Genomic DNA, 12,386 nt, shown 5'->3' on the forward strand with positions numbered 1-12,386 from the left:
CGCAAAGACAACCTTGTTTTCCGTTGCAAGAAAAATTACCGTCTGCCTTTCTACCGAATTCCACCTACGTACTTTACTGGTGCCGGATTCTTGTTATATCCACGTGATATAACAGGCGTCTTACTCTTCATTGAGGAGCTGCAACCGGGACTGAGTTCCACCTACTCTTCAGCACGGTCAAAATGGCAGGGCTCGTCCGGGATTTGAACCCGGGACCTCCTGCACCCAAAGCAGGAATCATACCCCTAGACCAACGAGCCACCTGCCCGCACCACTCAAGCTAATCACAAGTAGTGCATCTCCCAGGGAACACAAACTTTCACGTGAATTCGCAAGATAAGCGCTTTCTGCAGGCAGCACTCACCACTGATGAGAAGAATATTAAAGGCGCCGAATAAAAAGCGAAATAACTTCATCGAACTCTGCTTATGAACAGCCGGCAGTGCCTCAGTTTCCGTATGTGGTTTCTCAGGGTTAAGAGAAGGCGAATGCACTAAACAAAATAACATCGGGAAAGCAAGCACCAACTCATAATGAAAATATTGAAGAATATACTGCAAGCAAAACTTCCAGAAGACGAATACTGAAGACGCCACAGACAAAAGAATTATTCTATGCAGCAACGATCATCTAGGAAGCGTGAATTGCATGTGCCGCTCCACCACACAACTTCTTTTGATACTGTTTTACTTATTCTAAATTTTCATTACCTGATCGTCTCTAGAATACTGTGTGATTATCACGTGGTTTCCTCCTTCCAACAGCGATAGTGGTAAGTAAATCGACTACAAAATCTTTCAAAGTAGGTCAGACACCAAAAAAAAAAAAAAAAAAAAATCGGAGCTGCGTGTAGCTCATGTCATTCTGCTTCAAAGGTAATTCAGCGGCTGGGAGTAGTGGCGTACTCCTGTAATCCAAGCTTCCGGGAGGCCGTTGTGTGGGAGAGATCTGGAAACAACTACAGATTCGGCCGTTTCACGAGCTCAGGAACGGCCGCGGTACTTTCATCGAGCTCTGCAGATCGACAGATGACAGTGTGGAAATTTCGGCAAGCGGTGGCTAAGGGTTAAGAGAAGCCGAACGCACTAAACACAAGAACGTCGGGAAACCGAAGCACGTAACTATAAGATTGCGGAATGCAGTGCAAAAGCAAAACTTCGAGAAGACCAACTCTGAAGCCATCGGCGCGCTAGGAGTTACTCCGCGCAGCAGCGATCATCTAGGAAGAGCGAGACGGGGGTGTCGCTCGACCACACAATAAATTTTTACTTAATCCAAATTTGCAATACCGGTTCGTCACTAGAATACTGCGCCTTGGTTCTTCCAAAAGCGATAGTAATAAGCACGTCGACTGCAGCGTCATTTAGGGTAGTGAGTCAGACATGGAGAGGATAAAAGGCGGGTGGAATGTGCAACGACAGGGGGCATTGCAGGGCGGGCGCCGACTCCTTGCGCTGTGGCGCCGGCGGCGGCCTGGAGGGGCTGGGGCTGCTGGTGCCTCCATGTAGAGCTGCCGCCGAGCCCAGGCGCCGTGCCGCTAACGAAGCGATCGCCTTTGGTGACATCTTTTGCAATAACGACTGCGCGAATCGACGGTATCTCGTAAGGAAAGAAAGAGCAGCAGATGCTGCTGAGGACTCTCCCTCGAGCCCAGGCGCCGTGCCGCTAACGAAGCGATCGCCTTTGGTGACATCTTTTGCAATAACGACTGCGCGAATCGACGGTATCTCGTAAGGAAAGAAAGAGCAGCAGATGCTGCTGAGGACTCTCCCTCGAGCGTTTCCGATGACTTCTTGAGCTCTTATTCGACATGGCATTCAGGCAGTCAAGGGTGCTGTCGATTGTTTCACACGAATGCGAAATACCGGCATTGTGCGTTTCCGCCGAGCCCAGGCGCCGTGCCGCTAACGAAGCGATCGCCTTTGGTGACATCTTTTGCAATAACGACTGCGCGAATCGACGGTATCTCGTAAGGAAAGAAAGAGCAGCAGATGCTGCTGAGGACTCTCCCTCGAGCGTTTCCGATGACTTCTTGAGCTCTTATTCGACATGGCATTCAGGCAGTCAAGGGTGCTGTCGATTGTTTCACACGAATGCGAAATACCGGCATTGTGCGTTTCCGCAAAGTGATTTTTACGCCACAATGGCGATCGTCCTACAAGTTGTATCACATGTGGAGGGCAGAGCGTAGCAGTTTCCGTGGTGTAGCGGTTATAACGTCTGCCTAACACGCACAAGGTCCCCGGTTCGATTGCGGGCGGAAACAAGTTTTCGTCGCACTCAGCAAGACACTTGCTACGATCTCTACTGTGACCATTTAAATCAACTTCAAACGTTCCACCAGCAGGGTGCACATGGCTCAAATGAAACTGTTTCAGAACTGGTTGTCGGATTTAGCGCTGACTTGGAGGCCTGGAAATGCGCGAAACAGCCGCCGCCATGCGGTTTGTTAGCACACCGTTGTACAAAACGCAAGGGCTCGTCCGGGATTTGAACCCGGGACCTCCTGCACCCGAAGCAGGAATCATACCCCTAGACCAACGAGCCTGTTCGTTCCGAAAACACACTGCATGTGAATGACGCCACCGATGATGGTCTCACCATGTACGGCTGCAGCTCACCCAGCGTTCTCTCTGGCTGTCGCGGTTGGATTGTTTTCATCGACTTCTTGTACTATAGGAACCTCACGAATCGGAGGGAGCTCGTAGCCGATGCCCTTGCTAACACAGAAGGAAAACTGTTGCTACCACGAGTCTCCGGGTGGCACATCAGACGAACCGTCGTTTCCGTGGTGTAGCGGTTATCACGTCTGCTTTACACGCAGAAGGTCCCCGGTTCGATCCCGGGCGGGAACACAACAATTTTAATCCGTATATCGGATTTCATTTCCGGGATGACCTCACGGATGCGTATGCAGAGACAATCAATGTCATATTCTAGATGGATAGGGCGTCATTTTACTGTCAAATACTGTTGCTCTCTTATTGCACCGGTATTTGGTAACTGAGAACGCCCCTAGCTCCATTATGGCTGGCAAAATATACAACCCGGTTCTTCAGGGCTACTTCAGGTGCGCTTCCTACTGGCTATCCTGAGCTCGCGCTACTCGCCTTGTCACGGCTGTGACAAAGTGTGAAGGTAACTAATAATGAGAAACTCTTAGCCACGCTCAGTCTTACGTCCCACCCATTGGTTGTTGCCGTCGCTAGTAAGATGAAGGTAGACTGTCGCACAATCAAGCTGAATCTCCACTCACGGTGCACATATTCCGCAAAGACAACCTTGTTTTCCGTTGCAAGAAAAATTACCGTCTGCCTTTCTACCGAATTCCACCTACGTACTTTACTGGTGCCGGATTCTTGTTATATCCACGTGATATAACAGGCGTCTTACACTTCATTGAGGAGCTGCAACCGGGACTGAGTTCCACCTACTCTTCAGCACGGTCAAAATGGCAGGGCTCGTCCGGGATTTGAACCTGGGACCTCCTGCACCCAAAGCAGGAATCATACCCCTAGACCAACGAGCCACCTGCCCGCACCACTCAAGCTAATCACAAGTAGTGCATCTCCCAGGGAACACAAACTTTCACGTGAATTCGCAAGATAAGCGCTTTCTGCAGGCAGCACTCACCACTGATGAGAAGAATATTAAAGGCGCCGAATAAAAAGCGAAATAACTTCATCGAACTCTGTTTATGAACAGCCGGCAGTGCCTCAGTTTCCGTATGTGGTTTCTCAGGGTTAAGAGAAGGCGAATGCACTAAACAAAATAACATCGGGAAAGCAAGCACCAACTCATAATGAAAATATTGAAGAATATACTGCAAGCAAAACTTCCAGAAGACGAATACTGAAGACGCCACAGACAAAAGAATTATTCTATGCAGCAACGATCATCTAGGAAGCGTGAATTGCATGTGCCGCTCCACCACACAACTTCTTTTGATACTGTTTTACTTATTCTAAATTTTCATTACCTGATCGTCTCTAGAATACTGTGTGATTATCACGTGGTTTCCTCCTTCCAACAGCGATAGTGGTAAGTAAATCGACTACAAAATCTTTCAAAGTAGGTCAGACACCAAAAAAAAAAAAAAAAAAAAATCGGAGCTGCGTGTAGCTCATGTCATTCTGCTTCAAAGGTAATTCAGCGGCTGGGAGTAGTGGCGTACTCCTGTAATCCAAGCTTCCGGGAGGCCGTTGTGTGGGAGAGATCTGGAAACAACTACAGATTCGGCCGTTTCACGAGCTCAGGAACGGCCGCGGTACTTTCATCGAGCTCTGCAGATCGACAGATGACAGTGTGGAAATTTCGGCAAGCGGTGGCTAAGGGTTAAGAGAAGCCGAACGCACTAAACACAAGAACGTCGGGAAACCGAAGCACGTAACTATAAGATTGCGGAATGCAGTGCAAAAGCAAAACTTCGAGAAGACCAACTCTGAAGCCATCGGCGCGCTAGGAGTTACTCCGCGCAGCAGCGATCATCTAGGAAGAGCGAGACGGGGGTGTCGCTCGACCACACAATAAATTTTTACTTAATCCAAATTTGCAATACCGGTTCGTCACTAGAATACTGCGCCTTGGTTCTTCCAAAAGCGATAGTAATAAGCACGTCGACTGCAGCGTCATTTAGGGTAGTGAGTCAGACATGGAGAGGATAAAAGGCGGGTGGAATGTGCAACGACAGGGGGCATTGCAGGGCGGGCGCCGACTCCTTGCGCTGTGGCGCCGGCGGCGGCCTGGAGGGGCTGGGGCTGCTGGTGCCTCCATGTAGAGCTGCCGCCGAGCCCAGGCGCCGTGCCGCTAACGAAGCGATCGCCTTTGGTGACATCTTTTGCAATAACGACTGCGCGAATCGACGGTATCTCGTAAGGAAAGAAAGAGCAGCAGATGCTGCTGAGGACTCTCCCTCGAGCCCAGGCGCCGTGCCGCTAACGAAGCGATCGCCTTTGGTGACATCTTTTGCAATAACGACTGCGCGAATCGACGGTATCTCGTAAGGAAAGAAAGAGCAGCAGATGCTGCTGAGGACTCTCCCTCGAGCGTTTCCGATGACTTCTTGAGCTCTTATTCGACATGGCATTCAGGCAGTCAAGGGTGCTGTCGATTGTTTCACACGAATGCGAAATACCGGCATTGTGCGTTTCCGCCGAGCCCAGGCGCCGTGCCGCTAACGAAGCGATCGCCTTTGGTGACATCTTTTGCAATAACGACTGCGCGAATCGACGGTATCTCGTAAGGAAAGAAAGAGCAGCAGATGCTGCTGAGGACTCTCCCTCGAGCGTTTCCGATGACTTCTTGAGCTCTTATTCGACATGGCATTCAGGCAGTCAAGGGTGCTGTCGATTGTTTCACACGAATGCGAAATACCGGCATTGTGCGTTTCCGCAAAGTGATTTTTACGCCACAATGGCGATCGTCCTACAAGTTGTATCACATGTGGAGGGCAGAGCGTAGCAGTTTCCGTGGTGTAGCGGTTATAACGTCTGCCTAACACGCACAAGGTCCCCGGTTCGATTGCGGGCGGAAACAAGTTTTCGTCGCACTCAGCAAGACACTTGCTACGATCTCTACTGTGACCATTTAAATCAACTTCAAACGTTCCACCAGCAGGGTGCACATGGCTCAAATGAAACTGTTTCAGAACTGGTTGTCGGATTTAGCGCTGACTTGGAGGCCTGGAAATGCGCGAAACAGCCGCCGCCATGCGGTTTGTTAGCACACCGTTGTACAAAACGCAAGGGCTCGTCCGGGATTTGAACCCGGGACCTCCTGCACCCGAAGCAGGAATCATACCCCTAGACCAACGAGCCTGTTCGTTCCGAAAACACACTGCATGTGAATGACGCCACCGATGATGGTCTCACCATGTACGGCTGCAGCTCACCCAGCGTTCTCTCTGGCTGTCGCGGTTGGATTGTTTTCATCGACTTCTTGTACTATAGGAACCTCACGAATCGGAGGGAGCTCGTAGCCGATGCCCTTGCTAACACAGAAGGAAAACTGTTGCTACCACGAGTCTCCGGGTGGCACATCAGACGAACCGTCGTTTCCGTGGTGTAGCGGTTATCACGTCTGCTTTACACGCAGAAGGTCCCCGGTTCGATCCCGGGCGGGAACACAACAATTTTAATCCGTATATCGGATTTCATTTCCGGGATGACCTCACGGATGCGTATGCAGAGACAATCAATGTCATATTCTAGATGGATAGGGCGTCATTTTACTGTCAAATACTGTTGCTCTCTTATTGCACCGGTATTTGGTAACTGAGAACGCCCCTAGCTCCATTATGGCTGGCAAAATATACAACCCGGTTCTTCAGGGCTACTTCAGGTGCGCTTCCTACTGGCTATCCTGAGCTCGCGCTACTCGCCTTGTCACGGCTGTGACAAAGTGTGAAGGTAACTAATAATGAGAAACTCTTAGCCACGCTCAGTCTTACGTCCCACCCATTGGTTGTTGCCGTCGCTAGTAAGATGAAGGTAGACTGTCGCACAATCAAGCTGAATCTCCACTCACGGTGCACATATTCCGCAAAGACAACCTTGTTTTCCGTTGCAAGAAAAATTACCGTCTGCCTTTCTACCGAATTCCACCTACGTACTTTACTGGTGCCGGATTCTTGTTATATCCACGTGATATAACAGGCGTCTTACACTTCATTGAGGAGCTGCAACCGGGACTGAGTTCCACCTACTCTTCAGCACGGTCAAAATGGCAGGGCTCGTCCGGGATTTGAACCTGGGACCTCCTGCACCCAAAGCAGGAATCATACCCCTAGACCAACGAGCCACCTGCCCGCACCACTCAAGCTAATCACAAGTAGTGCATCTCCCAGGGAACACAAACTTTCACGTGAATTCGCAAGATAAGCGCTTTCTGCAGGCAGCACTCACCACTGATGAGAAGAATATTAAAGGCGCCGAATAAAAAGCGAAATAACTTCATCGAACTCTGTTTATGAACAGCCGGCAGTGCCTCAGTTTCCGTATGTGGTTTCTCAGGGTTAAGAGAAGGCGAATGCACTAAACAAAATAACATCGGGAAAGCAAGCACCAACTCATAATGAAAATATTGAAGAATATACTGCAAGCAAAACTTCCAGAAGACGAATACTGAAGACGCCACAGACAAAAGAATTATTCTATGCAGCAACGATCATCTAGGAAGCGTGAATTGCATGTGCCGCTCCACCACACAACTTCTTTTGATACTGTTTTACTTATTCTAAATTTTCATTACCTGATCGTCTCTAGAATACTGTGTGATTATCACGTGGTTTCCTCCTTCCAACAGCGATAGTGGTAAGTAAATCGACTACAAAATCTTTCAAAGTAGGTCAGACACCAAAAAAAAAAAAAAAAAAAAAAAAAAAAAAAAAAAAAAAAAATCGGAGCTGCGTGTAGCTCATGTCATTCTGCTTCAAAGGTAATTCAGCGGCTGGGAGTAGTGGCGTACTCCTGTAATCCAAGCTTCCGGGAGGCCGTTGTGTGGGAGAGATCTGGAAACAACTACAGATTCGGCCGTTTCACGAGCTCAGGAACGGCCGCGGTACTTTCATCGAGCTCTGCAGATCGACAGATGACAGTGTGGAAATTTCGGCAAGCGGTGGCTAAGGGTTAAGAGAAGCCGAACGCACTAAACACAAGAACGTCGGGAAACCGAAGCACGTAACTATAAGATTGCGGAATGCAGTGCAAAAGCAAAACTTCGAGAAGACCAACTCTGAAGCCATCGGCGCGCTAGGAGTTACTCCGCGCAGCAGCGATCATCTAGGAAGAGCGAGACGGGGGTGTCGCTCGACCACACAATAAATTTTTACTTAATCCAAATTTGCAATACCGGTTCGTCACTAGAATACTGCGCCTTGGTTCTTCCAAAAGCGATAGTAATAAGCACGTCGACTGCAGCGTCATTTAGGGTAGTGAGTCAGACATGGAGAGGATAAAAGGCGGGTGGAATGTGCAACGACAGGGGGCATTGCAGGGCGGGCGCCGACTCCTTGCGCTGTGGCGCCGGCGGCGGCCTGGAGGGGCTGGGGCTGCTGGTGCCTCCATGTAGAGCTGCCGCCGAGCCCAGGCGCCGTGCCGCTAACGAAGCGATCGCCTCTGGTGACATCTTTTGCAATAACGACTGCGCGAATCGACGGTATCTCGTAAGGAAAGAAAGAGCAGCAGATGCTGCTGAGGACTCTCCCTCGAGCGTTTCCGATGACTTCTTGAGCTCTTATTCGACATGGCATTCAGGCAGTCAAGGGTGCTGTCGATTGTTTCACACGAATGCGAAATACCGGCATTGTGCGTTTCCGCAAAGTGATTTTTACGCCACAATGGCGATCGTCCTACAAGTTGTATCACATGTGGAGGGCAGAGCGTAGCAGTTTCCGTGGTGTAGCGGTTATAACGTCTGCCTAACACGCACAAGGTCCCCGGTTCGATTGCGGGCGGAAACAAGTTTTCGTCGCACTCAGCAAGACACTTGCTACGATCTCTACTGTGACCATTTAAATCAACTTCAAACGTTCCACCAGCAGGGTGCACATGGCTCAAATGAAACTGTTTCAGAACTGGTTGTCGGATTTAGCGCTGACTTGGAGGCCTGGAAATGCGCGAAACAGCCGCCGCCATGCGGTTTGTTAGCACACCGTTGTACAAAACGCAAGGGCTCGTCCGGGATTTGAACCCGGGACCTCCTGCACCCGAAGCAGGAATCATACCCCTAGACCAACGAGCCTGTTCGTTCCGAAAACACACTGCATGTGAATGACGCCACCGTTGATGGTCTCACCATGTACGGCTGCAGCTCACCCAGCGTTCTCTCTGGCTGTCGCGGTTGGATTGTTTTCATCGACTTCTTGTACTATAGGAACCTCACGAATCGGAGGGAGCTCGTAGCCGATGCCCTTGCTAACACAGAAGGAAAACTGTTGCTACCACGAGTCTCCGGGTGGCACATCAGACGAACCGTCGTTTCCGTGGTGTAGCGGTTATCACGTCTGCTTTACACGCAGAAGGTCCCCGGTTCGATCCCGGGCGGGAACACAACAATTTTAATCCGTATATCGGATTTCATTTCCGGGATGACCTCACGGATGCGTATGCAGAGACAATCAATGTCATATTCTAGATGGATAGGGCGTCATTTTACTGTCAAATACTGTTGCTCTCTTATTGCACCGGTATTTGGTAACTGAGAACGCCCCTAGCTCCATTATGGCTGGCAAAATATACAACCCGGTTCTTCAGGGCTACTTCAGGTGCGCTTCCTACTGGCTATCCTGAGCTCGCGCTACTCGCCTTGTCACGGCTGTGACAAAGTGTGAAGGTAACTAATAATGAGAAACTCTTAGCCACGCTCAGTCTTACGTCCCACCCATTGGTTGTTGCCGTCGCTAGTAAGATGAAGGTAGACTGTCGCACAATCAAGCTGAATCTCCACTCACGGTGCACATATTCCGCAAAGACAACCTTGTTTTCCGTTGCAAGAAAAATTACCGTCTGCCTTTCTACCGAATTCCACCTACGTACTTTACTGGTGCCGGATTCTTGTTATATCCACGTGATATAACAGGCGTCTTACTCTTCATTGAGGAGCTGCAACCGGGACTGAGTTCCACCTACTCTTCAGCACGGTCAAAATGGCAGGGCTCGTCCGGGATTTGAACCCGGGACCTCCTGCACCCAAAGCAGGAATCATACCCCTAGACCAACGAGCCACCTGCCCGCACCACTCAAGCTAATCACAAGTAGTGCATCTCCCAGGGAACACAAACTTTCACGTGAATTCGCAAGATAAGCGCTTTCTGCAGGCAGCACTCACCACTGATGAGAAGAATATTAAAGGCGCCGAATAAAAAGCGAAATAACTTCATCGAACTCTGCTTATGAACAGCCGGCAGTGCCTCAGTTTCCGTATGTGGTTTCTCAGGGTTAAGAGAAGGCGAATGCACTAAACAAAATAACATCGGGAAAGCAAGCACCAACTCATAATGAAAATATTGAAGAATATACTGCAAGCAAAACTTCCAGAAGACGAATACTGAAGACGCCACAGACAAAAGAATTATTCTATGCAGCAACGATCATCTAGGAAGCGTGAATTGCATGTGCCGCTCCACCACACAACTTCTTTTGATACTGTTTTACTTATTCTAAATTTTCATTACCTGATCGTCTCTAGAATACTGTGTGATTATCACGTGGTTTCCTCCTTCCAACAGCGATAGTGGTAAGTAAATCGACTACAAAATCTTTCAAAGTAGGTCAGACACCAAAAAAAAAAAAAAAAAAAATCGGAGCTGCGTGTAGCTCATGTCATTCTGCTTCAAAGGTAATTCAGCGGCTGGGAGTAGTGGCGTACTCCTGTAATCCAAGCTTCCGGGAGGCCGTTGTGTGGGAGAGATCTGGAAACAACTACAGATTCGGCCGTTTCACGAGCTCAGGAACGGCCGCGGTACTTTCATCGAGCTCTGCAGATCGACAGATGACAGTGTGGAAATTTCGGCAAGCGGTGGCTAAGGGTTAAGAGAAGCCGAACGCACTAAACACAAGAACGTCGGGAAACCGAAGCACGTAACTATAAGATTGCGGAATGCAGTGCAAAAGCAAAACTTCGAGAAGACCAACTCTGAAGCCATCGGCGCGCTAGGAGTTACTCCGCGCAGCAGCGATCATCTAGGAAGAGCGAGACGGGGGTGTCGCTCGACCACACAATAAATTTTTACTTAATCCAAATTTGCAATACCGGTTCGTCACTAGAATACTGCGCCTTGGTTCTTCCAAAAGCGATAGTAATAAGCACGTCGACTGCAGCGTCATTTAGGGTAGTGAGTCAGACATGGAGAGGATAAAAGGCGGGTGGAATGTGCAACGACAGGGGGCATTGCAGGGCGGGCGCCGACTCCTTGCGCTGTGGCGCCGGCGGCGGCCTGGAGGGGCTGGGGCTGCTGGTGCCTCCATGTAGAGCTGCCGCCGAGCCCAGGCGCCGTGCCGCTAACGAAGCGATCGCCTTTGGTGACATCTTTTGCAATAACGACTGCGCGAATCGACGGTATCTCGTAAGGAAAGAAAGAGCAGCAGATGCTGCTGAGGACTCTCCCTCGAGCGTTTCCGATGACTTCTTGAGCTCTTATTCGACATGGCATTCAGGCAGTCAAGGGTGCTGTCGATTGTTTCACACGAATGCGAAATACCGGCATTGTGCGTTTCCGCAAAGTGATTTTTACGCCACAATGGCGATCGTCCTACAAGTTGTATCACATGTGGAGGGCAGAGCGTAGCAGTTTCCGTGGTGTAGCGGTTATAACGTCTGCCTAACACGCACAAGGTCCCCGGTTCGATTGCGGGCGGAAACAAGTTTTCGTCGCACTCAGCAAGACACTTGCTACGATCTCTACTGTGACCATTTAAATCAACTTCAAACGTTCCACCAGCAGGGTGCACATGGCTCAAATGAAACTGTTTCAGAACTGGTTGTCGGATTTAGCGCTGACTTGGAGGCCTGGAAATGCGCGAAACAGCCGCCGCCATGCGGTTTGTTAGCACACCGTTGTACAAAACGCAAGGGCTCGTCCGGGATTTGAACCCGGGACCTCCTGCACCCGAAGCAGGAATCATACCCCTAGACCAACGAGCCTGTTCGTTCCGAAAACACACTGCATGTGAATGACGCCACCGATGATGGTCTCACCATGTACGGCTGCAGCTCACCCAGCGTTCTCTCTGGCTGTCGCGGTTGGATTGTTTTCATCGACTTCTTGTACTATAGGAACCTCACGAATCGGAGGGAGCTCGTAGCCGATGCCCTTGCTAACACAGAAGGAAAACTGTTGCTACCACGAGTCTCCGGGTGGCACATCAGACGAACCGTCGTTTCCGTGGTGTAGCGGTTATCACGTCTGCTTTACACGCAGAAGGTCCCCGGTTCGATCCCGGGCGGGAACACAACAATTTTAATCCGTATATCGGATTTCATTTCCGGGATGACCTCACGGATGCGTATGCAGAGACAATCAATGTCATATTCTAGATGGATAGGGCGTCATTTTACTGTCAAATACTGTTGCTCTCTTATTGCACCGGTATTTGGTAACTGAGAACGCCCCTAGCTCCATTATGGCTGGCAAAATATACAACCCGGTTCTTCAGGGCTACTTCAGGTGCGCTTCCTACTGGCTATCCTGAGCTCGCGCTACTCGCCTTGTCACGGCTGTGACAAAGTGTGAAGGTAACTAATAATGAGAAACTCTTAGCCACGCTCAGTCTTACGTCCCACCCATTGGTTGTTGCCGTCGCTAGTAAGATGAAGGTAGACTGTCGCACAATCAAGCTGAATCTCCACTCACGGTGCACATATTCCGCAAAGACAACCTTGTTTTCCGT

At 49.8% G+C, this 12,386-nt stretch overlaps 12 non-coding genes across 12 annotated transcripts; 4 read left to right on the forward strand and 8 right to left on the reverse strand.

The window, feature by feature from the left end:
- Positions 1-188: 188 nt before the first annotated feature.
- On the reverse strand, positions 189-260 carry Trnap-ugg (transfer RNA proline (anticodon UGG)). Its single transcript has one exon. It is a non-coding gene; the product is annotated as a tRNA-Pro (tRNA).
- A 2,215-nt stretch (positions 261-2,475) lies between these two features.
- Positions 2,476-2,547, reverse strand: Trnap-cgg (transfer RNA proline (anticodon CGG)). The gene has a single exon. It is a non-coding gene; the product is annotated as a tRNA-Pro (tRNA).
- A 235-nt stretch (positions 2,548-2,782) lies between these two features.
- On the forward strand, positions 2,783-2,855 carry Trnav-uac (transfer RNA valine (anticodon UAC)). Its single transcript has one exon. It is a non-coding gene; the product is annotated as a tRNA-Val (tRNA).
- Positions 2,856-3,457: 602 nt separating this feature from the next.
- On the reverse strand, positions 3,458-3,529 carry Trnap-ugg (transfer RNA proline (anticodon UGG)). The gene has a single exon. It is a non-coding gene; the product is annotated as a tRNA-Pro (tRNA).
- Positions 3,530-5,744: 2,215 nt separating this feature from the next.
- Positions 5,745-5,816, reverse strand: Trnap-cgg (transfer RNA proline (anticodon CGG)). The gene has a single exon. It is a non-coding gene; the product is annotated as a tRNA-Pro (tRNA).
- Positions 5,817-6,051: 235 nt separating this feature from the next.
- Positions 6,052-6,124, forward strand: Trnav-uac (transfer RNA valine (anticodon UAC)). The gene has a single exon. It is a non-coding gene; the product is annotated as a tRNA-Val (tRNA).
- A 602-nt stretch (positions 6,125-6,726) lies between these two features.
- Positions 6,727-6,798, reverse strand: Trnap-ugg (transfer RNA proline (anticodon UGG)). Its single transcript has one exon. It is a non-coding gene; the product is annotated as a tRNA-Pro (tRNA).
- Positions 6,799-8,667: 1,869 nt separating this feature from the next.
- On the reverse strand, positions 8,668-8,739 carry Trnap-cgg (transfer RNA proline (anticodon CGG)). The gene has a single exon. It is a non-coding gene; the product is annotated as a tRNA-Pro (tRNA).
- Positions 8,740-8,974: 235 nt separating this feature from the next.
- On the forward strand, positions 8,975-9,047 carry Trnav-uac (transfer RNA valine (anticodon UAC)). Its single transcript has one exon. It is a non-coding gene; the product is annotated as a tRNA-Val (tRNA).
- A 602-nt stretch (positions 9,048-9,649) lies between these two features.
- On the reverse strand, positions 9,650-9,721 carry Trnap-ugg (transfer RNA proline (anticodon UGG)). The gene has a single exon. It is a non-coding gene; the product is annotated as a tRNA-Pro (tRNA).
- A 1,847-nt stretch (positions 9,722-11,568) lies between these two features.
- On the reverse strand, positions 11,569-11,640 carry Trnap-cgg (transfer RNA proline (anticodon CGG)). The gene has a single exon. It is a non-coding gene; the product is annotated as a tRNA-Pro (tRNA).
- Positions 11,641-11,875: 235 nt separating this feature from the next.
- On the forward strand, positions 11,876-11,948 carry Trnav-uac (transfer RNA valine (anticodon UAC)). Its single transcript has one exon. It is a non-coding gene; the product is annotated as a tRNA-Val (tRNA).
- Positions 11,949-12,386: the final 438 nt, after the last annotated feature.

Source organism: Schistocerca nitens, chromosome 2 (genome assembly GCF_023898315.1).
Source record: "Schistocerca nitens isolate TAMUIC-IGC-003100 chromosome 2, iqSchNite1.1, whole genome shotgun sequence".
Taxonomy (NCBI): Eukaryota; Metazoa; Arthropoda; class Insecta; order Orthoptera; family Acrididae; genus Schistocerca; species Schistocerca nitens.